The 15037-nt window shown below is 37.6% G+C and overlaps 1 protein-coding gene and 1 pseudogene across 12 annotated transcripts in view; both read left to right on the forward strand.

Annotated features, from left to right (window-relative positions):
- The window catches only part of Tenm3 (teneurin transmembrane protein 3), a 2726621-nt gene that overhangs the window by 1241317 nt on the left and 1470267 nt on the right, over positions 1 to 15037 (forward strand). The window lies entirely within an intron of this gene.
- LOC134482377 (large ribosomal subunit protein mL48-like) overlaps positions 1 to 15037 on the forward strand; it is a 52575-nt pseudogene continuing 37538 nt past the window's right edge.

Genomic DNA, 15037 nt, shown 5'->3' on the forward strand with positions numbered 1-15037 from the left:
TTCTGAGAGTCTGTGTTCATCAACCATGAGCAGATAAATGTAGACCATGAAAGGTGACTGGAAACCAGTTTACTGAAAGTGGAAAATGCATGGAAAATGACGAAAGAGCTCTGGCTGGTTCACTAATGCAGGGATTTTATGGAAAATTGACCATGATACTTTATTTATCCAAGTGCAGAGGCATCACCTGTTCGGCAGTGCTACCATTTAGTAGAAGAAAAGACAGACGCTTTAATTTCCCCAAGCTGTTACATTTCCTCCTTTCCTCCTTTCAGCTTGATTTCTGTGTTAGCTCCAGCTGTGAAAGCAGGGAGACTAGTAAGGGCAGGAATTTCTACAGGTGCTTTCAGGAGATGGCAAACACTTCAGATCAAGGTGATATTGGGATAGATCAATATTGGGGCAGCAGCTAAAGTCCTCTGCTTTTATTCTAATCGGAGGGCAGTTTTAGTACCGGCATTTGTATTGCAGAAATAATTCAACATGGGAAAGAAGATGGAACACATGTGCACATACACACACACACACACACACACACACACACGCAAGCACACATGCACACATACACGAGGAATTACTTATGAAATTTCTGTAAATTCTTTTTCTGGTAAGAATCACTTTGGGCCAAATTTGCTTATTAAAGAATATTTTCCAGTTTTTTGGAAGCCTTAGTTCGAGATGTCTGTATTTCATTGGAAATTGATGACTTGAAAAAGATTACCAACTCATTGACTGTGCTCTGCAGTGAAAAACAGAAGCAGGAAAAGCAAAGCAAAGCCAAAAAGAAGAAGAAAGGTGTGGTACCTGGAGGGGGATTAAAGGCCACCATGAAAGACGATCTGGCAGACTATGGTGGATATGATGGAGGATATGTACAAGACTATGAAGACTTCATGTGACATTTTATCTTCTGGTGTCTCCTTTCTGTTGCCCACAATCCCTTCAACATGTAGCACAACCTCCTTTCCTTTCAGTTCTGCCAAATGCTACAATCAGAAGTGCAGTATCTTTGTGCTGGTTATTTAACCCCTTGACACTCAGGTGCTAATGTGCAAATGAGGGAACTTGGATCTTGTTGCCAAGGGGTTAAAATTGGGAACCTCAGTTGCTACTAAATCATAGTTTAAAAACAAAACAAACCTAATAATGTTGTCATTGTTGCTATCCGATTCCATAGCAGCAGTCACTAAATTGGAAACAAAGGTTGCAACATGACAAAAAAAAAGTGTAGTATTTACCAGCACCATTCAGTAATACAGCCTTAACCATACCTCCTTGAACTACTTCATAACTTGTCAAGAGAAGCAGTTTGCAGCAAGGCCATGTGGGATGCACCTAGTATTAAAATTGCTTTGTCTTAAAATTGAGGTGAGGATATTAAAAACTTGTTGTGAAGAAGAATGTTTATCTCAGAGTGAAGATACTGTGGCTGAAAAGTACTAGTTTGATACTTAAGATTTTAATGACCAAAACCCTCCGACTTTGAAGCTGAAGAAGGTAAACTTCTCCATTATTACAGTGCAAGTGTGGACTCACCAGTGCATTGACTGTCTAGTTACTTATCAGCCTGTTTCTTTTGATGGAGGACTTCAAATGGGGGAGGGAACTCTGTTTCTGTTTGCCTGATTCAAGTGTCTGAGAAACAAATCTTGTTCTTCTAGGCTGCAATGGAAAAACTTTTAACAGGGTTTTGGCATTTCCTTTTCTTTATAAACCATGCTCAGCAAACTGCACCAGTTAACTACAGTTTGGTAAATTGTTATGTTAACAATTATGACATCTGCAATGTTTTATAAAGCAACTAATTTAATAAAATCACTATTGTGAGGAAAAAAAAAAGAATATTTTACCCATAGCACACTTGCATTTTAATAAATATATCACTGGGGCTGGGGATTTAGCTCAGTGGTAGAGCGCTTACCTAGGAAGCGCAAGGCCCTGGGTTCGGTCCCCAGCTCCGGAAAAAAAAAAAAATAAATAAATAAATAAATAAATAAATATATCACTTATAATGACTTCAGATACTTCCAGATCTATTTGACTCGTCGTGAACAGAGAAAGTTACTAATTGAATGTGGGCACCAATGTGGACGCTCTCAGACAGCTTATACTGTTTTGGTTTCATTGTTGTGAGGAGCTAACACATAGCCTCAGACATAATAGGCAGGTGTTCTCCTAGTTGTCTATAACTCCAGACTTCATTGCTTTAATAGTTGCTCAAAGATATTTCCAGATTAAAGGCATTTGAGAAGTCATTGTTTGATAAATAACCCTCTAGATGAATGGGGGGGGGGGCGGAGACATATGACTTCATATAGAAATAGCAATAATGAAGTGTTTATTACTTTCAGTCAGATAACTCTAAGCCCTGCACATTCTACAGACTAAAGTTCCCTGTAACATATTCCCAGGATGTGATTGAATCTTATATTCCGTAGAAGCATGTGCTCTCCGTTGCACCGAAACCGTCATCCCCTTAAAGGTAAGAATGTGTGGAAGCCTTCTGACCATAATGGACCACAGAAGAAAACAAAAGACAAGGATGTGTTAAGTGATGGGCTGGAAAAAGAGGCAGAGGTTGGGAGGAAGATATGAGAGCATTCACAGAACAGAACAGCCATTTTTACTGCAACAATACTCCCCTTCTTCTTGCATACTTGGCATTGTAAACAGACATGAATCTACAGATTCTTTTCACCATGAGGCGTTTAGATGCAAATACAGAAAGGTAATTCTAATAGTACATTCCAATATGGTAATTTATTGGATGGCGTAGAGAAAAGTCCATACATAATGGATTCAGGCACAGTTGGATCTAACTGCTAAGACGATATTGCCAGGGTTTTCTATCCCTTCTTGGATCTGTTCTCCTCCTTTCTGGCTTTATTTCAGACACTTTTCTTTCACACCATAACAAGCTGAGCATCTGAAACTTTAGGCTTACACCCTCAATTTCATCCCATTATACTGAAACTGTACTCTCCAACAGTCTCTCGCCTGAGAGCTAATGATTGGAATAAACTTGTCTTGTGCCACAGATATTTCTGGAGTAAGTTTCAGAATCACAAAGATATGGATTCTACTGATTGGTCAGAGCCTGCTTACATTTTAGAGTGAAGATGGCCAAAGGAAAGTTCCTAACGTATTCTTCATCTCTGAGAAAAATTGGAATCATGGTTGTCAGATTAGAGGGGAAAAGAGAGAAAAGAAAAAAATGTGGGTGTTTGAATAAATATTCACAACCCTGAAGTCTTATGACTTTGCAGTAAAGAATCTAGCAAGACATTTCCCTTTAGATAGACCTGTTAGAATATTTAGCCATGGATGAGTATGATGTTTGTTTGAGGATAAGATTTTTTTTTCAATATGTGAGAAAAATTCACTATCAAGTAACAGACAGTGAACTGTTCATCCCGGCAGGAATCAGCACATCCTTCACAATTGCCTTCACCCACATGGCACTCGGTCCATAATGTGTTTCTAACTAGCTTACACTCTAAAGTAAAGAATTTTTTATTACTTTCCACTTGTTTTAATTACCTATATGATTTTGTCGACATTTGACAGTTTGTATATTACCTTGTAATATATCCTATGTATTCATTTCCTCTGTCTTGTCCCATTAAAATATATATTTCACGAGAATATTATTCATTTCTCAATGCTCATCTAAATGATTAATATATATATTAAATAAATGATTTTTTTAAATACAGAAGGAATGAGAAAGGAAGGGGTGTCCTATTGCTGTGAAGATACCATGACCATGGCAACTCTTATAAAGGAAAGCATTTAAATGGGGCTGGCTTATAGTTTAATACAGTTGGTCCATTTCTTCATGATGGGTAGCCTGGAGGCACTCAGGAAAGCATGGTAAGTGAGGGTGCTGCATCTGGATTCATAGGCAGCAGGAACAGAGAGTGACACTGGGCCTGGCTTGAATATCTCAAACTGCAAAGCCCAAGCCCTGGTGACATACTTCCTCCAACAAAGCCACACCTACCCTAACAAGGACACATCTCCTACTTCTTTTAAATAGTTCCACTCTCTAAGCATTCAAATAGATGAGCCTAGAGGGCCCATTCTTACTCAAACCACCAGAAGGGCTATATTAATAATAAAACAAAAAGAGATACTTTAAGTGACCAAGTTAGAATTCCAAAAGGCCAAAATAATTCAGTTCTATGGATGAATTGATAAGAGATCATTATTCACTGAACTAGGACTCTTCAAAATATTTGTCCATGATGTTATCGAACCACATATTTTAAAGGGGTTATATCTGTGTGTTGTATGTGCAGGTGTGGAGCATGTAAATGGGTGTACAGATGCCTGAGGAAGAAACTGAGTATCTTCCTCTATTGTTCTCTGCTTTATTGCCTTTAGAAAAATCTCTTGCAAAACCAGATGCTCCACTTTTGGTCTAGACTGGCTCACCAGAGAACTGTCCATATTTACATGTCCATCCCACACCTCCAGTTTTTTAGGAAAATGCAACCAAATCAGGCTCTCTATATTCCAATGATTCCAGAGAAAGTCCTCCTGCTTACTCACAAGTGTTGACTGCTTCCTGTCCTTCAAACACAGACATGTTTTTAAAGGACAAAAAGGAGAAAGCTATTTAACATATAAAACTTTTTTATCTCTTCTAATTTCTTAAATGCAATTGGAAAATCCTAAATGACTGCATTGATCATGATAGATGTTACCCTAATATCATATCCATTATAATGTATAGTTCCCTTTGCTTTCTATTAATTGTAATTGATGTCTAGTAACTGTATTTACAGTAAAGGGTTTCCTAGTGACTAGGATTTTAGATAAAAAATAAGTCAGACTCAGTTGAGTTTGCACAACTTTTCAGACTTAGTCAGTAAAGGGTTATCTCTTAAAAATACCTTAGAGTGAACCAAGTATTTCCCAGAAGGGACACCCTTCCTATCTCAGGCCATGTTCAGAAAGTGCAAATGAAGTTACATCTAATTGAAAGGATGAGTAAATAACAAGATAAAATCAGTGCACTCTGGTCACATTGAAAGTATTTTGGTAGGTCCCTTACTTCCTTTTCATCCATGTAGAAGAATGCTGATTCATCAAATGCTCAAACCCGCCCATTCTTCCTGGTCTGTTTCAATTGTCTCTGACATCTCGAACATGTTATCATTGAAAGTCCTGCTCTCTTAGCCAACAGGACATGTGATACATTTGGAATATCCCTTATGTCTGTTAAACTATCATTTGCCATTGTCTCCAGAAGAAAAGACGTGTTTGTTTGATGATGAGTGGAGAAGTAAAATGTGACAAACATGAGCAAGAAGATGCCAGGAGTATCCAGCCAAAATGTGGCATTGAATGCACAGGTTTGAGTTTCCTTAGGATGGAGGCTAGTGGATAACAAACTCCCTGGTTCCCTGGTTCCCTCACTCTTTCAGTCCTCTCTTCTTCAATGACTCTAAGCATTAAGTGTGGCAGTTGTATTGTAGATTTATCCACTGGGACTGGACTCCACAACTCTACACTTCGGTTGGCTGTGATTTTCTATAATGGCTTTATCTATTGTAAAGAGAAGTTTTCCTGATGAGGGGTGAGGACTATGGCTATCTGTGGGCATAGAGATGAATATTTAGAATGCAGCTAGGGATTATGCTGGTCTAATAAAGTGGTGGTTGCAAGTTCTCTAAGATCCACGATTTTGCTAGGGAACCATGCCTGATATTGTGTGATGTTTTATCTGTTTAATATATACCTGCTGTCCCATTAATTTCCTAGAACCTGACCATGCAGGAGAACATTCTAGGTCCCTATAACTAAGATAATGATGAAGACCCATTAAATTTTGCTCATGTTTATGGCATTAATGCTTATATTAAGAATTATGGCTTACAACCTACATTGCATATTCACCAGAAAGGCTCACACCAGAGGAAATGAGATGAAGAAATAATTAAGTAGAGGGAAAATTAATTTTTAAAACTGGGAATTAGTCTTTCATATTTTTTATTTTCATATATTTTATGTTAAAATATTGTACTAACATCTATACTTGACTTAAAATATGGAGAATGCCACTGTAAGGAATTAAATAAAATGGGGTCTGATACATATGCCACATGCCTTATAATCCCAAATATTTTAATATAACCTTGTCATGGTATTCATATGCTTAATTTTTCTCTAACAGTTTTGTATCTGTGATAGTTGTGCTTAAAATATCATGTAAGATATAATTGCATGCATGCCATGGATCCCTAAATTAAAGAATAGGAAAAATTATATTATTTTTAGATTTTTAAGTGTTCATAGTGTGGAATGGCCCAGTTCTTTTGTGCTAAATCTTTTAAAAATTGTTCAATTCCACTGAGGTAGAATCTATTTCTTTTTTCTCCTCTAATCTAACCCCTAGGGCCCCTGTTACATGAACATCTTACCGTGCTAAATTGAGAAGCCCATCCTTGTTGTTTTGTGTGTACCTTATTTAGGCCATCAGCAGACAAAATGGAAATTGTATTTTGTAACCCACAGTGTAGTCCACAGGGGAAATGAGGAGCTCATAAGTACATATCCAGTACACTTACTCTAAGCGATAATTAAAACCAGAGCCCAGAAACACAGAAGGAGCCACGGAATGAAATTGTCAATCTAGAAAATATCAAATTGAAAAACTCTCCTAATTTCTTCGCAAACAGCAGCTTTAGAAAACCTTATCAAAGACCCACCTCTGTTCCCCTGGGTACAATTTAGACGAGTTTTAAAAGCAGAAAGAAATTATATTTGCCATGCATGATGTCCTGTTGGCATTCAAATGCTTTGGGCATGTGTATTACATTTTGAGATGAAATATAAAGTAAAGGATCATAGATGAAGGTGGCTTATGTCTCCCATTGATAAATTAATTAGCTAACATAGTAATCTGTCTTCTGGTACAAAATTTCTTTTATTTGAAAGAATTGTTTCTTATTTCCAATTTCTTTTAAAATTTCAACATAATCCAAAGTGCTCTTTCAGAAACAAGGCTTTATGTAAGGTACCCATAAATGGTTTTTTTTCCCTACTTCTACATCCGAATATTCAACTTGAGAGAATATTTTTTTAAACTGAATTTCAAAAATCAAGGGAATGTATGCACGCCAACTTATGCTCATTTCCATTACTCCTGACTTGGAGTTTGTCTTGTCTTATCTGACCTCAAACAATTATTATAGAAACTCAACATCATACGTCCTGTAAATATATTTAAAAATCACATGTCTACTACTGGAAAGTCTTAAGTTAAAGTCAAGAAATAATTTAGACTCATTGTTTAGTGTTAGAATCTCAGCTTACCCTTCACTGTGTGACCTATGGCATCGTACTTAACTTTTCTAAGCCTCAAGTACTTCTCTGCCTGTAAATAGAAATGAAATGGTACCCAGAGTTAGATGCTTTGTTCAATTTAAATGTTAGAGGCTGAGGATGTAGCTCGGTGATGCAGTACTGCCCCAGCATCAGCAGAAACCTGCGTTCACAATGCTGTGGTGAAGTGTGTGTGTGTGTAGCGTGAAGAGAACACAGTCAATATGTGTCCCCAGGGAAGCGCTCAAAGATGGCCGGTGCTTGAGTGGTGAACAAAGAGAGTGTTGAGAACTACCAGAACAACGATGCACAGCTAATGAAGGCAGACACGAAGCCAAAAACCTAAATGAAATTAAAATACAATAACACGACCTCTCCATGCATTCAGGGAAGAACTTCATAGATACTTCCCTCTCTAATCTCTTCAGAAACTAGTTTTCTGGGGTCCAGGAGTCTTCAAACACCTGCAGTCTCTGGACTATGGAGGCGGAGATAGCAGGATTATGATTTGACAGACACCCAGTCCTACATATTGAAAATGTTTTGTCAAACAAACAAATAAATAAACCGTTTTCAGCATGTTTCAGTACAGTTGTGTGAGGTTAAAAATGATGGAAAATATCATAATTTCATGCACAAGCCTGAAGATGGGTAAATTCCTACTTGGAGAATCTGCTAATTTTGTAAGGTGTACAAAATCATGTGTTTTATTGTTGTAAGAAAGGAAGGAGGGGAAAGAAGAGAGAAAAGACTGGAAAGAGTAAAATAGAAACAAGAAGAGGTGAAAGAGAGGAGAAAGAGAAAACAGGAGACATAAAGTGTAAGGAAAACATGTCGAGAAGGGAAGAAGAGACAGAGACAAGGAAAGAGAAGGGATGGGAAAAAGGAAAATCAGAGTGATTAAGTGTGGAGCAGGTGGAACAGGAAAAGGAAGGGATAGGCAAGACCACACCTCACTTCCCAAGATGCCTCTGAGATGACACGTTGTTAAACGACAAAAGTTAAAACCTCCACATACAACCTTCTGCTACATTCTAAGCAACAGCAGATTCCTAATAGAGGAGAGCTTCAAAACTCTGACAGAAACACCGAAGGTGTCTGCCACAGAGCACATCGTGTTTGAAAAATCTCCTATTCCCACTGAAAATGAGAAGACAGAGCAGCAATAAAGACCAGCAGGACAGCTGTGTGCATGATTGGATGTGTTCAATGCACGCTCACCTTGTAAACAAAACACCTGATTATCACAACTCCAATACATTATTATAGTTTGAATCCCACACCCACAACCCATTCATTGTACAGGTCCCTCATCAAGGGCAGCGGCGTTTGGATTTTACTTCCAATCAGAAACATTCCTCCAGATGTGAAGTGTGTCTTGCCTTGGTTTTGACAGTACCATCCACATGCCAGAATGATGAGACATGAGGAATTTGCAACCTAGGCAATACGATTAGCACAGTCTGTCTACTGCAATGTTCTCTATTTAGTCGATTCGTTCTTTAATTTTTTTGTTATGGTCAAATCCTAAATATCCTATACATCTTCAAACAAACATTTTGAAGCAGAAAGGACAGGAAATAAATAATAAGCTGCCACCCAGCCTACTACATGCTTTAATTAAGTTACACTATTTAATTACCCCCGGTTTAACTTAAAGAGTTATGAGATTTGCCTAAGGTGATAGATGGATGGACGTCATAATCTCTCTCTCTCTCTCTCTCTCTCTCTCTCTCTCTCTCTCTCTCTCTCTCTCTTTCTCTCTGTCTCTGTCTCTGTCTCTGTCTCTCTCTCTCTCTCTCTCTCTCTCTCTCTGTGTGTGTGTGTGTGTGTGTCTGTCTGTGTGTTTGTCTGTGTCTGTGTTTGTCTGTGTTTGTGTTTGTCTGTGTCTGCGTCTGTCTGTCTGTTTGCTATTAGCAAGGACTGAACCCAGGTGTGTCTTATTCTCCATACTTACTTTTCTCTAAGCATGTTGCTTCCAGCTTGAAAGTTGTAGATATTTAGGGGAATATCTGATTTAGTAGAATTATGGATCACTCTCCCCTAAAAAAGCATATTCTAAATAATAATTTAAATAAAAGGCTTGACTTTAGGTAATGCTGTGCATATTCTATAGGTGTTACAACAAGTAAAACAGAAATTTACCTAAAATTTCTAAACAGCTTACTGTGCAGTAAGAGTAGAAGTACTAAAAAATGACTGAACCACTGACATTAACATTTAAAATTAGCTTCTCTAAAGAGTGGAATCTATGAGACCATATGCAAATGGATACACACTTTTAAATATTTAACCTCTTTAAATATTAGGTTAACAGAATGACTTCATTTAAGAGAAATAATAACCAAATATGATCACATTTGGGCATGTGAGAATATTAAGAGGCTCCTGTGTAAGTGTTGGAATCAAGCCCAAGAAGTAACATTTGAAGCTGTCAATCAATGGCAGGCTGCATAGACCCAACTAAAGGAAAGATTCCTTTGTCAGTCCTTATGGTTATGGTGACATATAGACACTGGAGGGCTTTCAGGGGTGTGTGGAATGCTACCGACATGCGTACTAAAGCACACGATGTGAATTATATGTTAAGGATATGGGACACAGCTCTTTTAAATCACCACATTACTTGCCTTGCACTGATCTTTATTTTTCCTTCCTGAGTATGTATTGAGGAACATTGAGGACTTGAAACTATAAAACGCCATTGGGGGACCTGTTGTCAGTGGTACAGGGCAGACCAGATATAGGAGGAATGTGTTCTTTTATATGGCCGTGATGTTCTCAAGCAAATGAGAAAATTATAAAACATAACTTCCCAGTGATGTAACAATAGCATTTGAATGGCTTGAAATAGTTAATCTTTTTTTTTTCTTTTTTTTTTGGAGCTGGGGACCGAACCCAGGGCCTTGTGCTTCCTAGGCAAGTGCTCTACCACTGAGCTAAATCCCCAGCCCTGAAATAGTTAATCTTAATAGAACTTCTAACTTGGCTTTGACATAACTATTCTAGGCAATGGGGAGAGCCAGAAACAATACGTTTATTTTGCTTTTATTCCAATGATTGTTTTGATTTTCTTTTTTGACCTCTATCAGACAGCTAATGAAGTTAGTGATTTGGGGTCTAGACAAATATTTCTGCCTGTCACACTTAAATGACTAAAATAACTTTCTTGTATTGGTCTTTGAGGGATTGCTGAAATAAAGCCTGAATTTTCTGTGTCAGGCTGAAAATGTCAACCAACACTTTATTAATATGAACCTTCTCTGTTTGGGGATGATGGGCACTTAGTCTAAAATTCAGAAGCCACCTGTTTATTGATTTCAAACTGTTTTTCTCCCAATATCTACTTAGCCATGCTATCAATCACTAAAATCTCATGTACAGTCGCATGCACCCTTCTCCCCTTTAAACTATTTATCCTTTTGGACAACCTGTACAATGGAATCAAGGTTAGAGGAGAACTAAAGGTCCTGGGAAGAAACTCTCATTGTTTGACTAAAATGAATTATCTATAAATATTATTAGAAGAAGGAATAGAATAAGGGGTTTCTCCAACAGGGAAGTAAGATTCAGGAACCAGAGTTATAGAAGCTTATCAACTGGCTCATCATGTAGTGTTACATGTCATATATCTGACAGCAGTAGCAACACCAGAGGTTTCTCATGGCTAGGGTCTTCATGGCTGCAAATCCTCTGAAGTGTGGTTCTCAGCACTGCTGTGCCGAGAATCTCACATCGTGTTCTCCAAAAAGTGGTCTAACCGGAAACCTTTGCTGCTCTTCATTTTCCAGTCTTCTCTCCGTTAGATGAAATCGACTGCTACATTATCTAATTTTAATCCTACATTTAATATATTTTTAGAACTGCTTTTATCTGAAATCATAATTTCCATCTTTTTAGTACATCACTTTAAAATATACACGTGAAGGCTTCAGTTTTAAGGGTGAATGATTGATAGTTAGATAATGGAGTCTGCTCACTATTTATCATACATGTAACACCCCTTTCAGGTGAGAGAAGTTAAACTTGTGCCAGGAAAACACTCTTGGTTTTGGTCCATCCTTTGGGTTTTACTTCTTAACAAAGAGAGCGTTTCACATGCAATACACAGAAAATTCCAGAAAGCACACACATTGTGTTCAGAGCTGTAGCATACTCCACTGTCTATCCACCAAATGTCGTACAGTTTATCTGGTTACTGAAAGTGATGAACTGAAAGGGTTATGCAAGCATAGAGTTGAGCTTGTATATATTTTCTATGGGCACTCAGAACACTGATTGTATGTTTGGAGGAGAAATGTAAGTCAAGCATTAAAAGCCCCACCTTAAGTAGTCAACAGCTTAGACTTTAATCCTCGGAATTCAGTTTGAAAGATGTTGAAGTTATTTATATAGTTCCTCAAACAATCAAAAAATACCAGTGCTCTCAAAGTTCTTGGCATGTATCACTTGCCAGATCTCTAAATAAACATCATAAATACCTATTTGTTCTTACAGCCAGTATTTATCTATTGACTTCTGTAGTAGTCTGATCACTTGCAAAGAATTTTACAAGTATCTTGGAGAAGCAAAAGTAGAATACATATGTAGTTTAGAACTTCAGGAGCAGGCGCTGGCTTAAGGTTGGATGATTTATCACCTAACCTTTTAATGCTGGTTGGTAGACCTAGCTAAGCAGGGAATTGAAAGTGTGTAAAGTAGGGCTCAACAGGTAAAGCCACTTGCTGTGACAACAGGAGGATACAAATTTAAATCCCCAGCACCCAGATAAAAGATGTTTCTAGAAGTAACTCCAGTATTGGAGGAGGGGAAAGGGGAGAGAAATGGATCCCAGTTTCCCATTGTTTCCTTGCCTTGCCAAAGGTAATTTACACACATGAGAATCAGTAAAGTTAGATATCTAATGTCCTTCCTAGGCCTCCATTGGTCCAGGAGCCTACAAACACACAAATGTACACAACACACACACACACACACACACACACACACCCCAAATCCCCAAATATTTAATAAATTTAGCTTTTATACATAGCTTAAAAATAGCTTTTATGTTCATGAAATTCCTTAAACAAATAATAGTTGTTTCTTCTTTCTAAATAAGAAAATCCTAAAATAGTAAAGATGCATTAAGCTGTGGGATGTGTATGGTTATGGTTAATAGTTAAAAACGGGGGTTGGGGATTTAGCTCAGTGGTAGAGCGCTTGCCTAGCAAATGCAAGTCCCTGGGTTCAGTCCCCAGCTCCAAAAAAAAAAAAAAGGTGGCATCAAGCAATTAACATAAACATGATACACATATTTTTGTTCCTCTTTTATTTCAAGGCATTACTTGCAATAGAACATACTTCTTAATTTAAGAATTGAAACAGCCATAAATATTTCAATATGTTAACTGAGAATGTATATTGTGTAATGTTTTTATAATTTTCATCTGTACAACAGAAATAATTTAGAAAATATAGCTAACATCTCAGAATCACATTTGGAAAAAAAAAAAAAAAAACAAAGCCAGTTCTAGAAAATTCCAGGAAGGTTTCAATGCTGTACTGCTAGAGATTTTTCTGGTCTTTTAATTGCCATAACAAAGGTACTGGAGTTGATGGGTTTAACCAACAATCAATTGTTTCTCACAGATATGGAAACTGAAAAGTTAAAGATGAAGATGCTGGTGGATTATGTGTCTGGCTAGGGTCCTGCTTATTTTTTTTATTAAAAATATAATCTTCTTTCATACAACCCGTCCTAACCACAGTTTCTCCACGTTACCCTCCTCCCAGTCCCAACCACACACAAAACCTTCCATCAACCCCAACCCTTACCCTTCAGAAAGAAGTAGACTGCTAAGAGACAACAACCAAACACAACAAAACAAGAAACAGCAAGAGAGGGCAAAGGCCTTCCTGTGGAGGCCAGACAGAGCCACCCAATAAGATTTTAAAAAAGTCCCAAACGCAGGCAAAAGAGGAACAGTCACCCAAACTCTTAGGAGTTTTAGAAAAAACACCAAGCTAACAGTCATAACATATAAGCAGAGTGTCTTGCTTCTTGGTTCATTTCCCCCAATTTAAGAGAGGCAAGGTGCTCTCTAAGGTCTGTGTTATATTATCACCAAATTCATTCATGAGAAAAACTACTTATCTCCTAAAAGTACTAAACTGACAACAAGGAGTTTAAGCTATGGATTTGGAGTACACACTCAGTGGGGGAAATTTGGGGAGGGAGGCCAGAAAGATGACATGTCAGTTAAGAGTCCATAGCTTTTATAGAGAATCGAGTCCAGGTCCCAGCATCCACAAAGGGTGACTGACTCGCAACAGATTAACCCTGTCCCTAGGAAATCTGATACCTCCCTTGTAGGTACCCGCACTCATATGCAAAATCCATTTCTCATAGAGTATAATTTAAGAGCAAAACAAAATATTTAAAACGAGAGATTTTCAGCATATTTTGCAGCATACAAAATTTATATTGGAACTAATTAATAGCACAGAAGTCTTTATTTTCTCACCCCAGCCTACAGTGTGCTCTACTGTAATAGTTAGATTTAACTGCCAACTTTAGACAACCAAGAATCACCTTAAGAGAGAGAGTATCCTCTAGTTATTATCTACATCAGGTTGGTGTGTTGTCCTGTCTGTGGAAGGGTGTCTTGTTTATTGACTCAGCCCACTGTGGGTATCACCATTACCTAGACTTGGCTCTGAAATGTATAGTGAAGAAAACTACTTGAGCAAGATCTCATGCACAGTCAAGAACAGAGGGAAGCTACTATCTTGGTTACATAGAGCAGGCCTCAATAAGTATAAATACACTGTGGGATGCTACTTCACAGAAGCTGAGATAGCAAAAGACTACAAACTCTTGCTGTATCCGGTTAGGCTTAAAAAAAATCTTTTAATCCACAGAGACATTGAAACCAACCCCTACTATAAAAGTCAAGTATATCTACAATATATACTTCTATTCAAACATGCCAGAAAATGATTGACTTCTCAACCTAAATTACAATAAAAACAAAATAAAGGAAATCCACAAGCTTTTATAGACAATTAAAAAAGCATCCCTCTACCTAATTACTTGGGTTGCAAAAATCCCAGTGGAAGAGAGAAAGGTCAGAACTTAATACTTTTAGTGGTCATTATTGCTCTTTTAAAAATTAATATCAATGAATTTCAGATAGTTCCCTCTAGGGGAAGCTTTCTCTGGAACGATAATAGGAAGAAAATGGGAAAGGAGAAAGGAGCCTGAGAGTTCTGGACCACACGCATGAGAAGGCAGTGGGAAATTCCTCCTGTCCCTCATACATCATGTTAAGATTCTCTTGATATTATTTATTTTAAAAGTTTGTTATAAAGTTCAGAAATATACTGGAGTTTCACACAAGGCTTCCTGAACTTTGCTTCTTAAAACGCCATAGCAAATTCAGGCAGGAAAAATAACAGTACACACTTTAGTAGGAAAAAGAATTCCAATTCAAAAGACGTTCCTTCACTTTATATTGAGACCCTACTGTGACCTATTTCTGTGCCCTTGGAATTCTGTTGTAAATAAAACATACAATAGCTCTGCTCCAAGAACTTCTACTTTTATTGTTTTTCCAAGAATTGAAAGGCCGAGGTAAGTTTCCAGATTCGTTTTTCTTAATTTTGAAAATATGTTCAGACACAGATGAACCTTAAAGTATAAGGTACCTAGACTGCACTACAT

The sequence above is a fragment of the Rattus norvegicus genome, chromosome 16 (genome assembly GCF_036323735.1).
Source record: "Rattus norvegicus strain BN/NHsdMcwi chromosome 16, GRCr8, whole genome shotgun sequence".
NCBI lineage: Eukaryota > Metazoa > Chordata > Mammalia > Rodentia > Muridae > Rattus > Rattus norvegicus.